Consider the following 18,680-nt stretch of genomic DNA (forward strand, 5'->3'; position numbering starts at 1 on the left):
GCTATGGTAACACGACACAAGGTTAATACCCGTAGTAACGACATAAGTTAAAAAGCAAAACTAGGAGCGAGTCTGTAGAAAACTGTCTTCTTGAACTGCCAATTTCAAGTCCGTAAAGAAACAAATAAAACGAAACAAAAACAAAAAACAACTTGACGAATGAGATCGGGCTTAAGATCTGCGCTCACTCAAGTCTCTGCAAAACCCATCCAGAGTAGCCCATGTGTCCACGATCTCTGGGGACATTTATCACCAAAACGGTCAATTTTTCATAACCGCTCCGTGATTCAAACGTAGAGGTCAGGAGAAGTCGCGCCACGGCTAAGATCCAGGTCTATTTTTAGCTTGTTTGTTTAGGTACAGCTGGAGTCGACCGCCTGTCTGGGGCCAGTGCACCTTCTATTGTCCACATGTGTTTTTGGGAGGACCGGGCTTCACGACGGCGGGGACGGAGGAGGGAGGCCGTGCTGTAGGACTACTCGAGAGGTGTGGGAGAATTCTGTAGTGTGCTTTGAGTTTAAACACAGGGGAGTAGACAGGCGGGGGGGGCAAAGGGGTCTGTTGTCCCGGGGCCCGAGGTCTAGGGGGCCCAAATTGGACCACCCACTTTCTATTTATTTATACAGTGGTCACTCGTTGTATCGCGATTCGACACTACAACGGAGCGGTGCTAGGACGGAGAGGCGCCATCGTCAGAGTCACTATTAATTAATTAAACAAGAGAGAAATGTGAGAAAATGTTAATACCTGTCTGAGAAAAGTGTATAAAGTGTGTGGTGAGGGGTTTTACAGCTGCAAAACATATATAATAATTGTTTAAAATAAAGCTGACTACTTCACGGATTTCACCTATTGCGGGTTAGTTTTAGAACGTAACCCCCAAGATAAACGAGGGACCACTGTATTAGAGCGGGCCCCACGCGAGGATTTTTGCCCCGGGCCCTCAAGTTTCTATTGACTGGCCTTGTTACACAGATTTTATGTTTTAGGAAACAGTTTAGAAATGAAAAGATATATTAAAGGTACTCCGTGAATAGTGTACTGTTTGAATGCAATTTTGACAAAACTTGATTTTCACACTATTTCTGTTTCGTGTATTCCTGAGAGGTGACTGCTGTTGTGCTTTTGAGCCATACAAACAGTGACCGTAGCCGTGTTTGACTGTTTGTCCACTGATCCGAAGGTTAGGGGTTCAAATCCCGCTCCCGACATAAAAAAATAAAATAAAAAATAAAAAAAAGTTGGTTGATTGGTCATATCCACTGACCCTGATTCATTAATTACGTCTCATTTTTTTGTGTTATATACGGTAATAACAAACCTTAAATTTAAAATCATGAAAATAATAACTTTCCAAAACTTCCATACCACCTTTAAGTGAGGAAGTACATTTAATATTTCTTTTGACAAGTTGCTCCCGGTGTTACACAAAAATCCTCCCCGGGTCACTGGGTCCTGAACTGCTCTTGTCGACTCGGTGCCGCTCTGCTGGTCTCCGGGGCGACTGTCACAGCACTCGACCTTTGACCTCCGGTGATGTCACGCGCTCTCGCCCCCCCCCCCTGAACTCTCTCACTTTCCCCAAACATCGAGGTCACTGCTGTCACCGTGGCGATATTTCTGTAGTCGCGAAACTGTGTCAGCCGAGTGTGAGTTTTTCTAAAGGTGAAAATGACGGTAACGAAATCTAAATTTACAACTGCATTCATTTATTTTGATTATTTCTATTCAATTTTCATTTTGTGCACTTATTTCTAGTGTCAATTTTGTATTTATTTATTTTTTCCACATGAAGTGCGATTTTTTAAAGGTATGATACTTTTTTTTTTAATGTATTTCTAGCTTCACTTCGGAACATTCTCCACGAAGATAGACACACTTTATGCCATACTGTGGAATATTATAGCCAAATGAACAACATTTCCATGGAAACAAGGGGGAGATTTCCTTTAAGCCAAATAAGAGTCAGGTTTGTGGAAGTGCAAGCCAGCTGCGAGTAAGGACACATTTATTTTCTACATTTTTCAGCGCAACAAACGCAACCAAAATTTGAATTCTTGTCCATTTTTGTCTAAAATGTTTCATATTGTGGCTTTAATGGTTCAGTGAAGGAAGTAGGTGGGTGAAAAAATGTAAAATGAAAATGAAAAATGTATAAAAATGAAGTTAACTACAAAACCGTACGCTAAAATAAATATAAAGTTATCGTCATCAGGTCTGGGCAAAGCTTAATCTGCCCCTGCTCAATGTGAAGTGGGTCAGTCAACATTACAAGCTAAAACTAAAAAATATTTTGTTGACATTTTAAATATAATAATGAATATATAGTCTATTATTTTTACTGTCTTAAAGCAGAACTAGTTCATTTTAAACAGTTTGCATTTGTCTTGTATTCCTCACTGACCTTATGCATTCAGAACACCCTAATTATTCACCATGATGAGTTTATAAGCGATTTTCACAACTTTGGGAGAACACCGCGGGGTTTTGACTGATAATAAAACGCTTTATAATCAGACACAGACGGCACACAGCTGATTTATTTTGACCTCAAGAGTTGCTTGTACAATATATCTGTACTGGGCCCGGAAAAATTCCAGTGGAAACAAAATCAGGTAAAGAGCTGATTTAAACATTTACAGTCCTTGACCATTAGGCCTGGGACGAATTTAGTGTCACTTTTAACTATTTAATTATATCACGATAATTAGTAAAGTTGCTGACAGTTTAAAAATGTTACGGATATGAATGATTATAATTTTAATATTATGAATAGGTTCCATATTTAAGTGTTATAGTACTGTACTTTGTTATAAGTGAAAACAACAAGTCAATTTGAATTAATGTTTTTTTATACTATTCACAATGAACCAGATATTCTATGTTCTTAAGAAAGTTTGAATTGAACTGAATAGAAGACGCCATTGTTTTCCCGATTATCACGATTACATAAAAAGTCCCACAAACGATTACTGATTACTCTTTTTACCATGATAAACGATATTATTATTGTTTATTTCCCATCCCTGCTGCGCATTTCTGTCTAAATCTAAACTACAGTATCTATATGATATTTTTTGTGGGGGGGTTACACTTGCTCCGATCTCGACCCAGGACTACGGGGGGGAGGGTCAAGATCTGGAGACCGCGGGGTTGTAACATGATCTGGAGGTTAATGCGTGTCGTCGGGACCGGGTTACACGGCTAATGATGCTAACGGCTTTAGCTTTGAGGTTTTGATGTGAGGACAGACACACAGGCGCAGCGATGATAGGACTACAAAAACAAAAAAAAAACTACAAAAAGATGCTAGCTTTGAAGTAACCGTTTTGGCAAAGCTTCCTGGATGCATTTGGCAAACGCCTGACTTCATCCCATTCATCACTGACATTCCTTGTGTTTTTCACTGTTGTTGGAGCATCTAGTTGTTTTCACTGCTTAAGCTGATGTCGGATTCTTGGCATTTCAAACGAGGCAGATGCAAACATGTCCACAGTGTTTAGCGGTGTTTCTTAGACTAGCCGATCCTTTTGTTTTTTTTGGTAATTACCTTGTATTAAAGTGATAGTATGTAACTTTCTGGAGGTGGAAAGTCAACTCAACTCTCAAATAAAAGTTAAAACAATACTAAAGAACATTTTCCCTGGAGATAGATAAGTTTTATGTTGTATTGTGGAATATTATGACAAAAGGAACAACATTTCCATGGATACAAGCAGGAGTAGGCTCTCGAGTACGAGTCAGGTTTGTGGAGATGCACACCCACCCAAAATAAAGATGCATTTTTTTTCTCAGTTTCTTGAAAAAATAGTCTCTGTTTGACAAAAGTGACATATTGTGACTTGAAATTGAACTGCACTTATATTACTTTTGAGAGTTTTATTTAACAGAAACAGCTAGCTTTCTACTATTTCCCGTTTCAAATTTAAAACCATTATAAAACCTTTTTATAACGATCATTAACTTTTTATTACTGTGCTTTAACGGCGTAAGCTAAGCCACTTTTATAGGTCAGTCAAATAAGAATTCACCATTGAACAAAAGTAGATTCCTCATTCATAACAGAGGATTGAACTCACGACCTCCTGGTTAATTGGCGAGCGTCTCCGCCGACTGTACCACTGCTGCTGAAGCTTTTAAAGCTTGATATTAAAAAACGTGAAAAACAGAACTAGCTCATTTTAAACAGGCTGCACCCTAATTATTCACGACGATGAGTTTATAAGCACATTTAATGACTTTGTTTCGCTGTCACGGTAAAGCTAACAACAACTAGCATGCTACCGCGCACTTCCTGATTATTGGACAATGGAACACAAACTATGATTAGATGCAGAAAGTACACAGCGGACTTATTTTGACCTTAAGAGCTGCCGTCCTGAGGTATGAAAGATTTAACCTAAATACACACGGGGAAGAAAAAAAAGTCCGGTATAGGGTCTTTAATACTGAGACATTAAAATGATATTCTGCTGTTGTGAAAATGTACCGCACAAGTTTGACAAATGGTTTATAAAATACTATGATCGAAGCAGCTACAGCGTTGATGCTATGTGTAGTTGGTCGTATAGATTTTGCAGTATAAGCACTCGGGGCAGTGTAGTGAAATTGGGGCAGTTTAAAATGTCCTGCAGGTCGGGGGTATTTTTAGACACATCAGTTGCAGCTGTCAGAGGCTGTGACACAAACAAACAGAAAAAAAACATCACTGCGCACCCCCTTATCGTAAATCCACTTCCTCTTAAGGCCAAAATCACATCACAGACTAATAATAATTCGTAGGATTTTAGCGTTCTGGGGTAAGTTAACGCAACAAAGTTCTTCTTGTTGTTTATTTTCTGAACACAAGGGCTGCTGTAGGCCGTAACCCACGCCAAAAGAACCTCGATACGTCTTTGTGTGTCAGTGCTAATGCTAACGCTAACTTCTATTCAAACGTTAAATTTGGTCTAAGTAGGACCCAGTTATTTTTAGGCGTAGATTATTTCAGTCAGGGATGTTATTTAAATATTTATTAGGCTCTGGAGCACAGACTGTTTATATAAATGGACAAAGCTAACGCGCTAGCTGCCACGTTCCAAATAGGAAGTGAGCATGGGAGCACTTCCGCCTCCATCAACTCCAATTCACTTAACATTGTAAAACTGTCGTCCTTCTCCCTTTAACTGCTGCAGTGAGCCTCATTTTGGTCTTAAAATGTGCGTAATGACCCGCTCTACATGATCCTGATGTTTTAATTTCGCTATTTTGTCCATAAATCAAAATAGGAATATTAATAACAAACAAATCAGGCGCTTTCTTTCCCCGAAGTGACTCCCGCTAGTGTTAGCAACAGGTGTGATTGACAGCGTTGCTAAGCGCCCGCACCTCTGGTTTAGCAGGGAGCGGGCAGGAAGGGCCGTCATCTTCAACAGCCTCACTCCGGATTGGTTCTTTGGTTGCTATGTTACTTGCAGTCAGAATTCCGAATATGGAACTCACCTGCTAGCCTCGATGAGCTTCACTGGACTGGAGTCGAACGCTGTGGTTGACGTCACACTCACTTAGTCCACTTCTTTATGCAGTCTACGTGAGCTTTTAAAACTGCTACAATTATGAATTTTTGCCGTCACATTTTTATATAACATAAATTACAGAATAATTTTGACATTTCTACAATCACATGCCCATTGTCTAAAACATGTTTTATGGACAATTTCCTCTGCCAATCTCATCAGAAAAGTGTTCATCTGGACTAATTAAACCGTTCCTCGTCTTGTCCCCGTCCCATCAGATTACATTACTACTTTTATATTTCTGCGCTTCTGTCACAACCGCAGAGATTGAAACTGGAGTAGGGCTTTGATTTGTGCACTGAACTTTGCCCCCGGAGAAAATGGGAAGACGGGGGGGAAAGAAAATGGAAGGAAAAATATCGTAAAAGACCACCTATGACGACGTTAGCGCAGATAGCAATCAGACAGATAAAACATAGCCAACGCAATCAGGGGCTTTTGTTAACCAGCCCGTGTCATCGGAGCGGCGCGGGCTTTTTGTCTACGAACTCAGATGGAGCGACGAGATTGGGGCAGTAATGAAAGGTTTAGGAGATGGAGAGGTAGAAGATGTTTGTAGAGAGCAAATCTTTTTTATGAATCTAGTCTTTACAATATAAGCTTATAGAGATTACGCGCGGACATTATTGTATTAAAAAAAGCTCCTCGACATTCGACTGAGAGGCACTGAGGCAGAACTACAGCAGCGCAACAGACGCAATGTGTTTATTTACTTTTACTGGGCTAATTTTTTTAGCTTAAATTATCTTTACACGGCAAAATGGCAACTGAAAGTATCTTCTCTGCTGTTGCTGTGTCTGTGTAGAGCTTAGCTAGCTTGTTAGCTGACGATAGAGGGAGATAAACAAGTCCCAGGGCCTAAACATGAAAAACTGAAGTCAATGGGCCAGGCTCGATGGTGTGTGTCGCCAGTTTAGCCTTTAGTGGCTAGGAACATCCGGTCCTGCCATGTCCGTGGACCGTGCGCAGTTGAGCTACCCTGCATGAGACTTTGCACTACGAGAACCAGCGGAGCAACCACGAACGAGACAATACAGAAATGATAAATTATAATGTTTGTGCTTCCAGGAGCTTCTGAACCATGCTCAAAACCTGCAGCTCATTCCCGACAGTTGAGCTCATTTGCAAAGCTCACATCGTTCATGTCGTACCACGTGACCGCTCTAACCAGCGCCTGAGCTTAGCTAGAGCGGACACAGAAGCTAATAATTAAAAAGCGTTTTTAAGACAACAGATGGATTTTGAGCTGTTTAAAAGTTTTTGATCTGAAAATAGGTAAAAAATCGCCACAAAATTTGGCCTTTGTGAAAGTCGTAGGTGCCGTGTCAGTCCCTGTCAGCCGAACACGAGCAGTTTGTGATTACATTGCGCATATGAGAAAAATCCTTTCTGGGCAGGAGGGATTTTTTCGTTGTAGTACCGATGAGTGGCCACTAATCCAACTCAAGACAGCTCTAAGCTAGCAATACCCTATCCAGTTATTTTTATAGATCCGTGGAGATAAAAGAGACTTCAACTCGCCCCAGAAGAATTAATCTCCTCAACACACGGACTCAGAAACATTTTATTTAAGGAGAGAAAGATTGAGTTCAACTGTGTCTGATCCAAAATGTTAATGTTAGCATAGCCTGCAGTGTCCCTGTTCAGCTAGCTTAACTGTTAGCTGTTTGGCTAACTGTTGACTGGTTTTCTGATGCTGAATCCATCAATAAAACGGCCTCTTCAAACTTTATATTCCGTACCAATGGTCAAAACTATTTCACTGAGATCATGAACCTCAAATTTTATGTCGCCAAATAAGTTTTCAAACCGTAACTAACCCCTCTTTCCTCTTCAATCCCTTTTCATCCCTTTTCATCCCTCCTCCTCTGCTCCCTCGCTTTTCAGAGCCACTACAAAACCTCTCCACTCCTCTTTCCCTGTCTGTCCTCACTGTCTTTCTCTGCCTATACATCTGTCCATCTCTCTGTAGAAAAAAAGCGTGCGAGTAAAAAATGGAGGAGAAGAGGAGTGGAACCGGGCAAAAGAGGAGGAGAGGTAGGGGCGCGCCGCTCGGATACAGCCCAGGGAGGGGGCTCGGAGCGTGGGGAAGCGTTGGAGGCGCGCTGGGGTATTGATTCGGGGGCCTTTTGACATGCTAATTTGCTAGCTGACTACTTTAATGGTGCCCTCTTCCCATTGCTAGCTTCAAAGAGAGGATGCGATTCAGAAACGCCAGAGAGGCACTTTAATTATTTTTTTTCTTTGCATTTTCAAGCCCACTTTTCCGACATCTTGACATCACACACTTCGGAGAGTATTAGATCCAACATTCAAACGCCCAACGGAAGCAAAACTAATTTTACACAAGAGGTAAAAGAAGTGATTTGTGCTAAACATGAGGCTCGAAGTGGAAACAGATGTTCAGATGAGTCAAATGTTTGGGATATTAGTGGAAAATGACAAATTATTCCATCAAGTGCAGTTATAAAGTTTGCAGGTCTAAAGAAATGACTAAAAATGAGTAAATTAGGTATATGCGGGGGAAAAATGATACAAAAATAAAAATCTGCAATCTGTCTGAAAACATGAATGATGACAGAGTTAGCAAAAAGCAAAAAAATAAATACAAAAAATTTTGATTTTTTTCTAAATTTACATTACTATGTAACTTTTCCATTTTGGGGTCGACCCCTTAGACTGTATGAAGATGTGGAATAAGTGAGTGTGACGTCACCCACAGCATTCGGCTCCAGTGAAATGAAGCTCATCGAAGCTAGCAGCTGTAGGAGCCAATTTGGAGCCGTGTTCCATATTTGGAATTCCAAGTATCATAGCAACCAAAGAGCCAATCCGAAGTAGAGCTGTTGAAGATAACGCCCACTTACCTGCCCACTTCCCATTTAGCAGATAGTCAATTAAACCTGTTGCTAAAGCTAGGGGGGCGATCTCAATGAAAAAAGGTGACTGATTTGTCTGTTATGAATGTTTATATCTTGATTTACAGACACAATTGTAAAAAAAAAAAAAAAAAAAAAAAGGCAGGATCATGCAGAACGGGTTAATATTAACATTATTTTTTCAATAGAAAGTGAACTGGAGTCGATGGAGCCGGAAGCGTGCCAATGCTCACTGATAAATCCAAAAAATAATAGTAATAATAATAATAATTCTCAAAGTCACAGAAGCACTATGTGACTTTTCCATTTGGAGCTCCACCTGCTGCTTGTCTCCATGGAGATGTTATTGCTTTGCCTGAGATGTTACAGAGTATGGCATAGTAAGATTATCAATTACAAGCAGGTGGTTTACTCTTTATGAGGAAAGTTACACAGGGTACCTTTAACAATAATAAAATTGCTGTACAGTGGTCCCTCATTTATCGCGGGGGTTACGTTCTAAAAATAATCCGCAATAGGCGAAATCTGCGAAGTAGCCAGCTTTATTTTGTACAATTATTATATATGTTTTAAGTCTGTAAAACCCCTCACCACACACTTTATACACTTTTCTCACACAGGCTTTTTTGTTTAAACTCTCTCAAAGTTCAAACCTTCGTAGGCGTCTTTGTCGGTGCAGAACGTTTCATCGACATTGTGGGTTTTGTCGAAAAACTTGCAAACACACAGCACTTAAGAGTCACACTGCGATCCAACATTTGTCTGAACACATTCTGTACTGTACAGGAGACACGGCATGGAGGAGACTGATGGACAATGGTCTACAGTCCAACAGCCAATCAGGACGCAGAACACAATGCACGCTCATACACCGTAAAAAAAAAAAACATGTAAAATTGCACTAAATAAGTCAGCTAAACAGCGAGGCCGCAAAAGGTGAACCGCGTTATAACGAGGGACGACTATTACTTTAGACATATTTAACATTTCAAGCCAACTAGAAGAACAGCCCCCTCCCACAGCCGCCGCCGCCGCCCCCTCAAAGGCACCTGTTGTAGCCCTTTCAAAACGCGCACACATGACCTCATCTCTCAGACTGGAAAACACAAAGATCCAGACGAAACTTTTCAACAAAACAATTCCCAATTTGTCAAACACTTCGGATATATTGAAGTCTGCTCATGTCAAACTGCACATTTTTCCCATGCTTTGAGAAAATCCCAAGCCGGAACGCATCTATTCTGTTTGTGGCGTTTCCTTGTGGTTTTCGGTGTTATTCCAGTGTGGAATAGAGCGAGAACAGAGGAAGCAATGCATCGTGCCCGGGTGACGCTCCGTCGCGAGTGACTTCCTGTTTTAGGAATGGGACACGGCCGCCAGCAGCAGAAGGAGGCAAGGGAAGGAAACAAACGAGGCGGTAAGAAGAAGGAGACGAGATGAGGACATAGGTAAGGAGACAACAAGGAAAGAAGTAGTGGAGGGTAGTGGAGAAGGCAAGGATGTAGGAGAGGAGTTAAGAAGACAAAGGGCGCAGCCACAGCAGCTGAAGGAGGCAAGGGAAGGAAACAAACTAGGTGGTTGGAAGAAGGAGATGAGGTGAGGATGTAGGAAAGAAGACAATGAGGGAAGGAACTAGGAGAGGAGATGAAAAAGTTTGTAGGAAAAGATAAAATTAGGCATGGGAGAAGGTAAGGATGCAGGTGAGGATTTAAGGAGACAAAGGACACAGCCACCAGCAGCAGAAGGAGATAGAGAAGGAAACGAAGGAGGTGGCAGAAACAGTTGCCAAGTCTGCTTCTTTATAGCACCTTTGGGATTCTTTTTTGGACAGTCGCTTGGAAATTTTGAGAGCCGTGGGTTGCGTTTCTTGGGCTTGTTCCCGAGTGGCACTTTGTCAACATAAAAAGGTGATTTTGACAAACTAGGTGCTTATATTTTGCACTCATTACGACAGGCTGAGGTCACTTGATTTGTTTTTTTTTGTTTGTTTTTTTTCAGAGGCTTGGTCGCTTGTTGCTCTCTGAAAATCTGGCAACCCACGTGGTAAGAGATAAGATGAGGAGATGGGAAAGAAGCACAAAGGATGTAGGAGAGGAGACAAGGAGGTAAGGAGCCAGGCGAGGAGACTAAGGAAGTAGGTAGGAAAGGCTACAAGGAGGTGAAAGAGGAGAGAAGGTGAGGAGAAAAGGAGATAGGGAGGAGATTAATCAGGGAAGGGGAATCTAGAACTAGGAGAGGAAACAAGGAGCTAGGAGAGGAGACAAGGATGTAGCAGAGGAGACAAGGAGGTAAGGAGCCAGGCGAGGAGACTGAGGAAGTAGGTAGGAAAGGATACAAGGAGGTGAAAGAGTAGAGGAGATGAGGAGAAAAAGAGGTGGGGAGGAGATTAATCAGGGAAGAGAGGTCTAGAGCTATGAGAGGAAACAAGGAGCTAGGAGAGGAGACAAGGATGTAGCAGATGCGAAAAGGATGTAAGGAGCCAGGACAGGAGATGCAGGAATCAGGGAGTAAAGAAGGAGAGAAGATGAGGAGAAAAGGAGATAGGGAGGAGATTAATCAGGGAAGGGGAATCTAGACCTAGGAGAGGAAACAAGGAGCTAGGAGAAGAAACAAGAAAGTAAGGAGCCAAGAAAGGAGATGAAAGAAGAAGGTAAGGAAGGATTCAAGAAGGTGGTAGAGGAGAGGAGATGAGGAGAAAAGGAGATAGGGAGGAGGTTGATAAGAGAAGGGGAATCGAGAGCAAGGAAAGAAAACAAGGAGCTTGGAGAGGAAACAAGGAAGTAAGGAGGCGAGGCGACTAAGGAAGTAGGGGGGAAAGGATTCAAGAAGGTGGGAGAGGAGGTGAGAAGAAAAGGAGATGGGGAGGAGATTTATCAGGGAAAGGGAGTCTAGAGCTAGGAGAGGAAACAAGGAGCTACGAGAGGAAATAAGAATGTAGCAAAGGAGACAAGGAGGTAAGGAGCCAGGCGAGGAGACTGAGGAAATAAGGGGTGAAGTGTTGAAGAAGATGGGAGAGGAGATGAGGAGAAAAGGAGATGGGGAGGAGATTAAACAGGGGAAGGGAGTTTAGAGCTTGGAGAGGAAACAAGGAGCTAGGAGAGGAAATAAGGAGCTAGGAGAGGAGGGGAGGAGGTGCTGAGTGTGAGAGGAACAAACAGTGTGGCAGGACGACGGCTCGAGCAGGAACTGGATTTCAGCACCTCCGATAATGAAATCACCACTGAGTCCCAGTCCCACTAACTCCTCCCCCTCGACTTATCCCCGCCCCCTCTTTGAGACAAGCCCCGCCTCTTCATGAATAATTCTGTTTTGGTTAAAAAAGTTTGACTGATTTTCAGCTGTGTGCAGAGTTTAAATGTGCTCGTCTCATATGTATTCTGCCCCCTGTGGAGAAATAATGTCATTACTCAGGCAGGTTTGTGCTGCTGCTGCCACTGCACACGGCTCCACACACAGAGAGAAAGAGGGAGGGAGGAGAAAGAGGAGAGAGAGAAGAGAGGGCACACAGCTCCACACACAGAGAGAAAGAGGGAGGGAGGAGAAAGAGGAGAGAGAGAAGAGAGGGCACACAGCTCCACACACAGAGAGAAAGAGGGAGGGAGGAGAGAGAGAAGAGAGGGCGCACAGCTCCACACACAGGAGAGAAAGAGACGGAGGGAGGGAGGAGAAAGAGGAGAGGACAGACAGCTCCACACACAGAGTAGAGAAAGGAGAGGGAGGAAGGAGAAAGAAAAGAGAGAGGAGAGGACAGACAGCTCCACATACAGAAGAGAGAAAGGAGAGGGAGGGAGGAAAAAGAAAAGAGAGAGGAGAGGACAGACAGCTCCACATACAGAGGAGAGAAAGGAGAGGGAGGGAGGGAGGAGTAAGAAAAGAGAGGACAGGACAGACAGCTCTGCATACAGAAGAGAGAAAGAGAGAGAAGGAGGGAGGAGAAAGAGGAGAGAGAGGAGAGGACAGACAGCTCCACATTCAGAGGAGAGAAAGAGAGGGAGGAAGGGGAGAGGAGAGAAAGACAAGACGGGAGGAGAGGGCACACAGCTCCACATAAAGAGGAGAGAAAGAGAGGGAGGGGGGGAGGACAAAGAGGGGAAGAGGAGAGGACAGACAGCTCTGCATACAGAGGAGAAAAAGAGAGCGAGGGGAGAGGGAGAGAAAGACAAGACGGAAGGAAAGGACAGACAGCTCCACATACAGAGGAGAAAAAGAGGGAGGGGAGAGGGAGAGAAAGACAAGGCAGGAGAAGAGGGCATAAAGCTCCACATACAGAGGAGAGACAGAGAGGGAGGGACGGATAAGGAGAGAGGAGAAGAGAGAGAGAAAGAGAAGAGAAGACAGAGGGCAGACAGCTCTTGCGCTCACCAACAGAGGAGAGAAAGAGAGGGAGGGAGAGAGGAGAAAGAGAAGATAGTCCCTGTACTAACCAACACGCAGAGGAGAAAGAGAGAGTAGAGGAGGGAGGGATGGAGAAAGAGAGGGCAGACAGAAAGTAAGTACGTCACAGTGGTCACAGTACTGGGGACGGGGAAAACATGGCGTCTTGAAAATAAGTGATTAAAGATTACTCAAACAACCACGACTCACTCCAAAATACAACTTCAGAGGGTAAACGAGAAGGAAATAACTACAACCTGGTTAAAAGCTCTGAAAAGACGCTTTTGCAGAATAGACCTGCTAAAAAATAACACCATAAAGTGACATTTCTGTTCATTTGTGAGCCAACCCGCTTCTATCGGACTGACATAACAACGTCTGAATATTGCCAAAAAAGACCGAGCTGTGCGTTTTTGTCAACACCCCCCACCCCCTATGGAGACATACAAACTAGCATGTTCTCCCATAAAGCTAATGTCCCATAATGCTAAACAGGGGTCTTTAGCACTCCCCTCTGCCCCAGGAACAGACGAGGAGCGAGGGATCGGCCAACCCCCAGCAGTGCCCCAACAGAGAACCCCATGGGGAGGGCAGTTAGCGGCGAAACCATCCCCAATGCGCCCAGACAACCAGACAACCAGCCCTTTGCTCGGATCAAGCCCCAGTAGACCCTGATGCCCCGGTAACACCCCCACCCTCTTCCCTTTTTTTTTTTGGTACGTCTGTCCTCATAAGTACTATATCGACTTATCGTTCAATATATGACAGACGGAACAGTAATTTTTGGGGGGTCAATATTTATCGTGTGGGCTTTTAATTTGTAAAAGGGCTGTAACTGATAAAAATAAATAAATTTAAAAAAATCTGGGTAGACTAAAGACATTTCCTGCCGATCAATTGACTAAAAAGGGGGCATGGAAAAAATCTCTCAAAACTATTACGAATCTCCCTGTATCTGCCCCAAACTGCACTCACAAGACAAGACCTGCAGGGGGAGTTCATGCCAAAACTACTATTTATGTAGGAAAAAGTACTTGGATACAATAAATGTGTGTAAAAACAGATTAAACTTGTGAATCGTGAGTTTAATCTGCCTTTTCACATGTAAAAAAAACACCATTTTCAGCTATAACTCACTCACTCACTCACTAACGTCTCCTTTCTGCTGTTGCCCCATAAAAATCCTTATAAATAAAATAAAATAAAATGGTTCCTCAGTTGTCCAGGTAGGTTCCACAGTGGCCCATGGGTGTATTCTAATCTATGTGTCTTAGACTTGTTCTGATGCATCTCAAGATAATTCTAAAGATATTCAGGAAAGGTTCACTTCTCTGTGAATGTGACTTTTTTTAGTATCGAAACCCGTTTGACAACCCTAGTATAGATTAGTTTTAACATTAGCATTTACTGACATATTCCCTTAAGCAACATCAAAACTTGTTATCGTGAAAATCCGAAGCTTTGGTCTAACTTAACCTTCCCAGAATGCCCCTCTCTCCCCCTCCGCAGCTGCTGTCAAAACCATGTGACGTCTTCATCAATCCTGCGCCCCAGCTATGTCGCACTCCGCACCGAGATGGATGCCGAGAAGGGTAACCTTTGACCTCTCCTGTGCCACCCTGTTACCCCCTCTGTTCTCACTCTCCCTTACCCCCCAGCAGACCTCAGCGGGCTGGGGTCGGCTCCGCGGCCTCCCCCCTCCCCTGAACAATGACAGAGGAGAGTCTATTGAACCAGAGCTGAGAACTATACGAGCTGCGGTGACCTTGTAATCCTTCACGAGCCAGACGCACAGCTCTGAGATTCAAGTCTGTTTCCAAGAGACAAGATTAGGACAAGATTTTTTTGTTTCTATAAGCACACATTACTGCGTTTTAAGTTGGGATTTAGTTTTAAAGCAGACCTACCGTTTAACCATGTTGTAGTTGTTGTAGTCCTTCTCATTTACCCTCTGGAAGTTGTTTTTGGAGCAATTGGGGCATGTTTGAGCAGTCTTTAATCGCTTATTTTCAAGACGCCATTTTGACATTTAACTCTCGTTTTCACCACCACAGGTACACGCCCACTGTGACGTACTTACTTCATTCTCCGATTTTACGGTTAATACGGATTCTGCAGCAAAATCAACCACATGGCAGACACAAGCACAATATGTCTTTAAATTAGCCGTTTTTAAAGGTGAACTAGGTAACTTTTCTGGTAGAGAGATCACCATTTTCCTGTCTCCGTGGAGATGTCATCGCCTGCTCTCCGATATGTCATTAAAATGTTCCACCTTCCGTTTAATTAAAATGCAAAACTAAAACAAAACAAACAACTGAAAAGCATGTATACTCCACAGATCTGAACTGTAAATTGGCCGGGTAGTGTTTCTTACTTGTTCCCATGGTGACGCACAGACATATGCGTAATGCCATGCTGTGTAAGATTCTAGTCTTGATCAGAAATGTTACAAAGTGGATCTGCAAATATGTTGGAATACTGCGAATATGTTGTGTTGGTTGATATAAAATATACTATATACTACGAAGCAAAACAGTTGTATTTCTTGTCTCCTTGGTAACGTGTGTCTTCAGGAGTTTTCCCGTCCTTCATCCTCATTAGACCGACCCGTCTATGGATCTTGGTTAGATTTCGGTGACCCATCCCGCACAAGAGCGTCTAAAAACATCTAAAACCCATTAAACGTACGACGTGGCTGGATTTACTACCATATTTATAAAAAGTAGCGTTCCCCCAGTAACACAGTCGCTCCAAATTGCTCGGATAGCTTTGATTATGAAGATTTGTCATTGAAATTCACGTGTTTCATTAGGATTATTCCAAAATCAGTACGTTTACCTGGAAAATACCTCTGGCCAAACCCACGGACAATATTGTTCTCAGCAGCTCTTAAAAAGCCGCCCAGGAAAACCGCAGACCTGGCAACCCCCGGTCAGAACTACCTGTAGCCTATGAGTATCAGCCAAGTTCAGAAACCCAGATCGTCTTGCTAGGAGATGCGAAGGCTAACCACTCTGCTACAATACAAACAATACACGTTTAACGCTCGTCCGACATTTAGACAGGACTTGAACGTTTCTCTTTTCAAACTGGTCCGAGCCTTGACCGTCTTGAGCAGCCTTTTGAGTGACAATGTTACGACCCCGAACCCCGAGTTTAACCTCCCTCAGCTGACCAGACGCTTCCACCAGCAGTTCTGTGTCATTCACCTCGTAAGCCGCGCTCACAACAAGGAGGGAGGGAAGTTTACGTACTTAAACAAGAAGGCAGATATCACGAATAAAAGCTACAAAACGGGACAAGATCTCGCGAGATGAGATGTGCTACGATGTTTTCTTTTCATGGCCAATACCGATTGTTTAGAATAAAGGGCCAATATATACGGGTGGTTTTGATCAATTCTAGCTAAATTATTAGATCTGATCTGGCAGCAAACTTATCCATGAACCTATCTCACTGCAAACCCATCAGAGAGCGGTGTAGTCACATTTTGAGTCACATTAAAGTGTCCAAATTAAGCTAAGGGTCTCTCCTTTAGGCAGATGTTCAACTGAAACAACATATCAGTCCATGTTGAAGATTAAAGCTGTTGTACTAGAAAGTGCAAATATCTATTTCTATTGTGCACACAAGAGGATAGTTACCTAGCGAAATTTGCTTTGGACATAAAAAGGGTTATGCCATACCAGATATACCATAACCAGGTCCAAACCAGGTCCAGACCAGGTCCAAACCAGGTCCAAACCAGGTCCAAACCAGGTCCAGTCCAGATCTAAGCCAGGTCATATGGAATACATGTCTCTCCTTATTATTCTGATACAACTGATTAAAACTAGATACTGAAGATCTACTAGTTTAAAATACAACTGAAAGATATCTTTTAGACCAATCTAATGAAAACTGAGAAATTGTAATTGTAAAGTAGTTAAATTCGCTCTAAAATAAGTAAAAGTATCATAGTATTTAATTTTTTTCTTCAATAGCAATATTAAGTAAATAAAACATCTTAAATAGTTCTTTATAAACACCTTTTGTGCTCGTGTCTGCTCTATAGTTATATCTACGACAGCCGTGGATCGTTTTGTTATAATTTGCACATTTTAAATCACAATATTCATCTAAAATGACCTAATAAAAGAAACACATCCACTGACTTCCGTGCTAGAAAACTGCAGTGTCCAATGGGAGCTGACGTCACCATAAATGTCATTTCAACAAAGAGCCGTGCAGCTGTCGGCTCCTCCTATGGATAGCTGCAGATCACACTAGCGAATAGCGGATTTTTTTTTAAATTAATTGTACCAAAATGACTACGCAACGCTGCCGAATTCTACGTGTATCACCGATTAAGAAAAAAAAAAATGGGAGAAGGAAATAAATACATCACAGCGGGCGTGTACCAATGGCGGTGAAAACGGGAGTTAATCGGCAACACGGCGTCTTGAAAATTAGCGATTAAAGATTACTCATGAACGAATCACTCCAAATACAACTTCGAGAGGGTAAATGAGAAGGAGAAACAACTATAACACGGTTGAAACTCTGGAAAGACGATTTTTGCAGAATAGGCCTGCTTTAAAGTAAATGAACAAAGTACTTCCATTACTTGAACATGTCAGGCTTGCTCACTTAATTTCACTGCTGAGTAGTCCGTCTGAAGCTCTGAGTGTATGAGGTAACAGTTTTGGCATAGTAAAATTAAACAAGGCTGGCGTTGCTCCTGCGATATGTGCTCTAAATGAGTGTATTGGCTCAAACAAGCAGCACTACCCCTGTGTACGGCCTGGCAAGAATCCCCATCAGTCATGTAAACCCAAAGCTTCCAAAGGCTATATTACACACGGCAGACAACTTATTTATTTAAAGTGAAATTAAAACGACGAGATAAGGGGGGGCTTTGCCGAGCTGTAAAGTACGGCATGACATCAGGGCTCTCATTTTCAAACAAGGGAGGCTTTAAGAGTAATTATGAGACCCGGTTGCCAGTTCAAGAGAGATTTATCCAAAGTCGAGGTTAAAAAGATACCATCCTTAACGCAAATGAACGTCTTCGCTCGACCGGAGGAGAGGTGGGTCTTGACAACAGTGTTTAACAAATATTTTAAGATATCTTGGTTAAGCCATTGCTCAAAAAGTGAATGGACTGACAAAAAAAGAGAAGCAGAGATTTCTTATGATACACTATGTACACTTAAAATCGCATTATGTAACTTTTTAAAAATGTATCTAAGGCCAAGTTGTAGGTCAGATCTGAGACGCAGCAATCCCGCTCGGAGTAAGAATGTTTTGCAAGGTATTTTTGAGCAATAAAATAAATATATATGACGAAATGCAGTATAGATAAGTTTAATACAATACTGTGGAACATTCAAGGCAAAACAATAAGATCTCCATGGACAAAAACGGGGGGTAAATGGTCACATTTTACACCTTCAATGCACTTAAAGCACTTTTAGGTCATTGGATCTGATCGCTCAATCAACGATGTTCATGTTGAGACTGGAATTTGAACCCGTTACCCTTCAGATCAGTGGCTAAACACTCTACCAACTGAGCCACCAACTTTTTGCAGAGATGCTAAAACGTGCCAGTAAACGCCCCGGTGAAGATATTACACAAAAAGAATAGAAAAAGTGCAAAAATTTAACTGCAAGATTTCTTAAAATACACTATTTATACTTAAAGGTTCATTATGTAACTTTAAAAAATGTTATTTATCTCCATGGAGACCAGCCAGTGACACCACAAGGCCAAGTTACAGGTCAGAGTATTGTAGTTTTTATAGTATTTTTCAGCAATAAAATAAATATATATGAAAAAATGGTAAGTATGTAGGTATATAGGTAAGTTTAATGCAATATTGTGGAAC

General features: G+C 42.3%; 1 protein-coding gene across 3 annotated transcripts in view; it reads right to left on the reverse strand.

The window, feature by feature from the left end:
• Positions 1-18,680, reverse strand: part of epha4l (eph receptor A4, like) — a 130,716-nt gene that overhangs the window by 99,989 nt on the left and 12,047 nt on the right. The gene's annotated exons all lie outside the window — the stretch shown is intronic.

This window comes from Periophthalmus magnuspinnatus, chromosome 13, assembly GCF_009829125.3.
Source record: "Periophthalmus magnuspinnatus isolate fPerMag1 chromosome 13, fPerMag1.2.pri, whole genome shotgun sequence".
Lineage (NCBI taxonomy): Eukaryota > Metazoa > Chordata > Actinopteri > Gobiiformes > Gobiidae > Periophthalmus > Periophthalmus magnuspinnatus.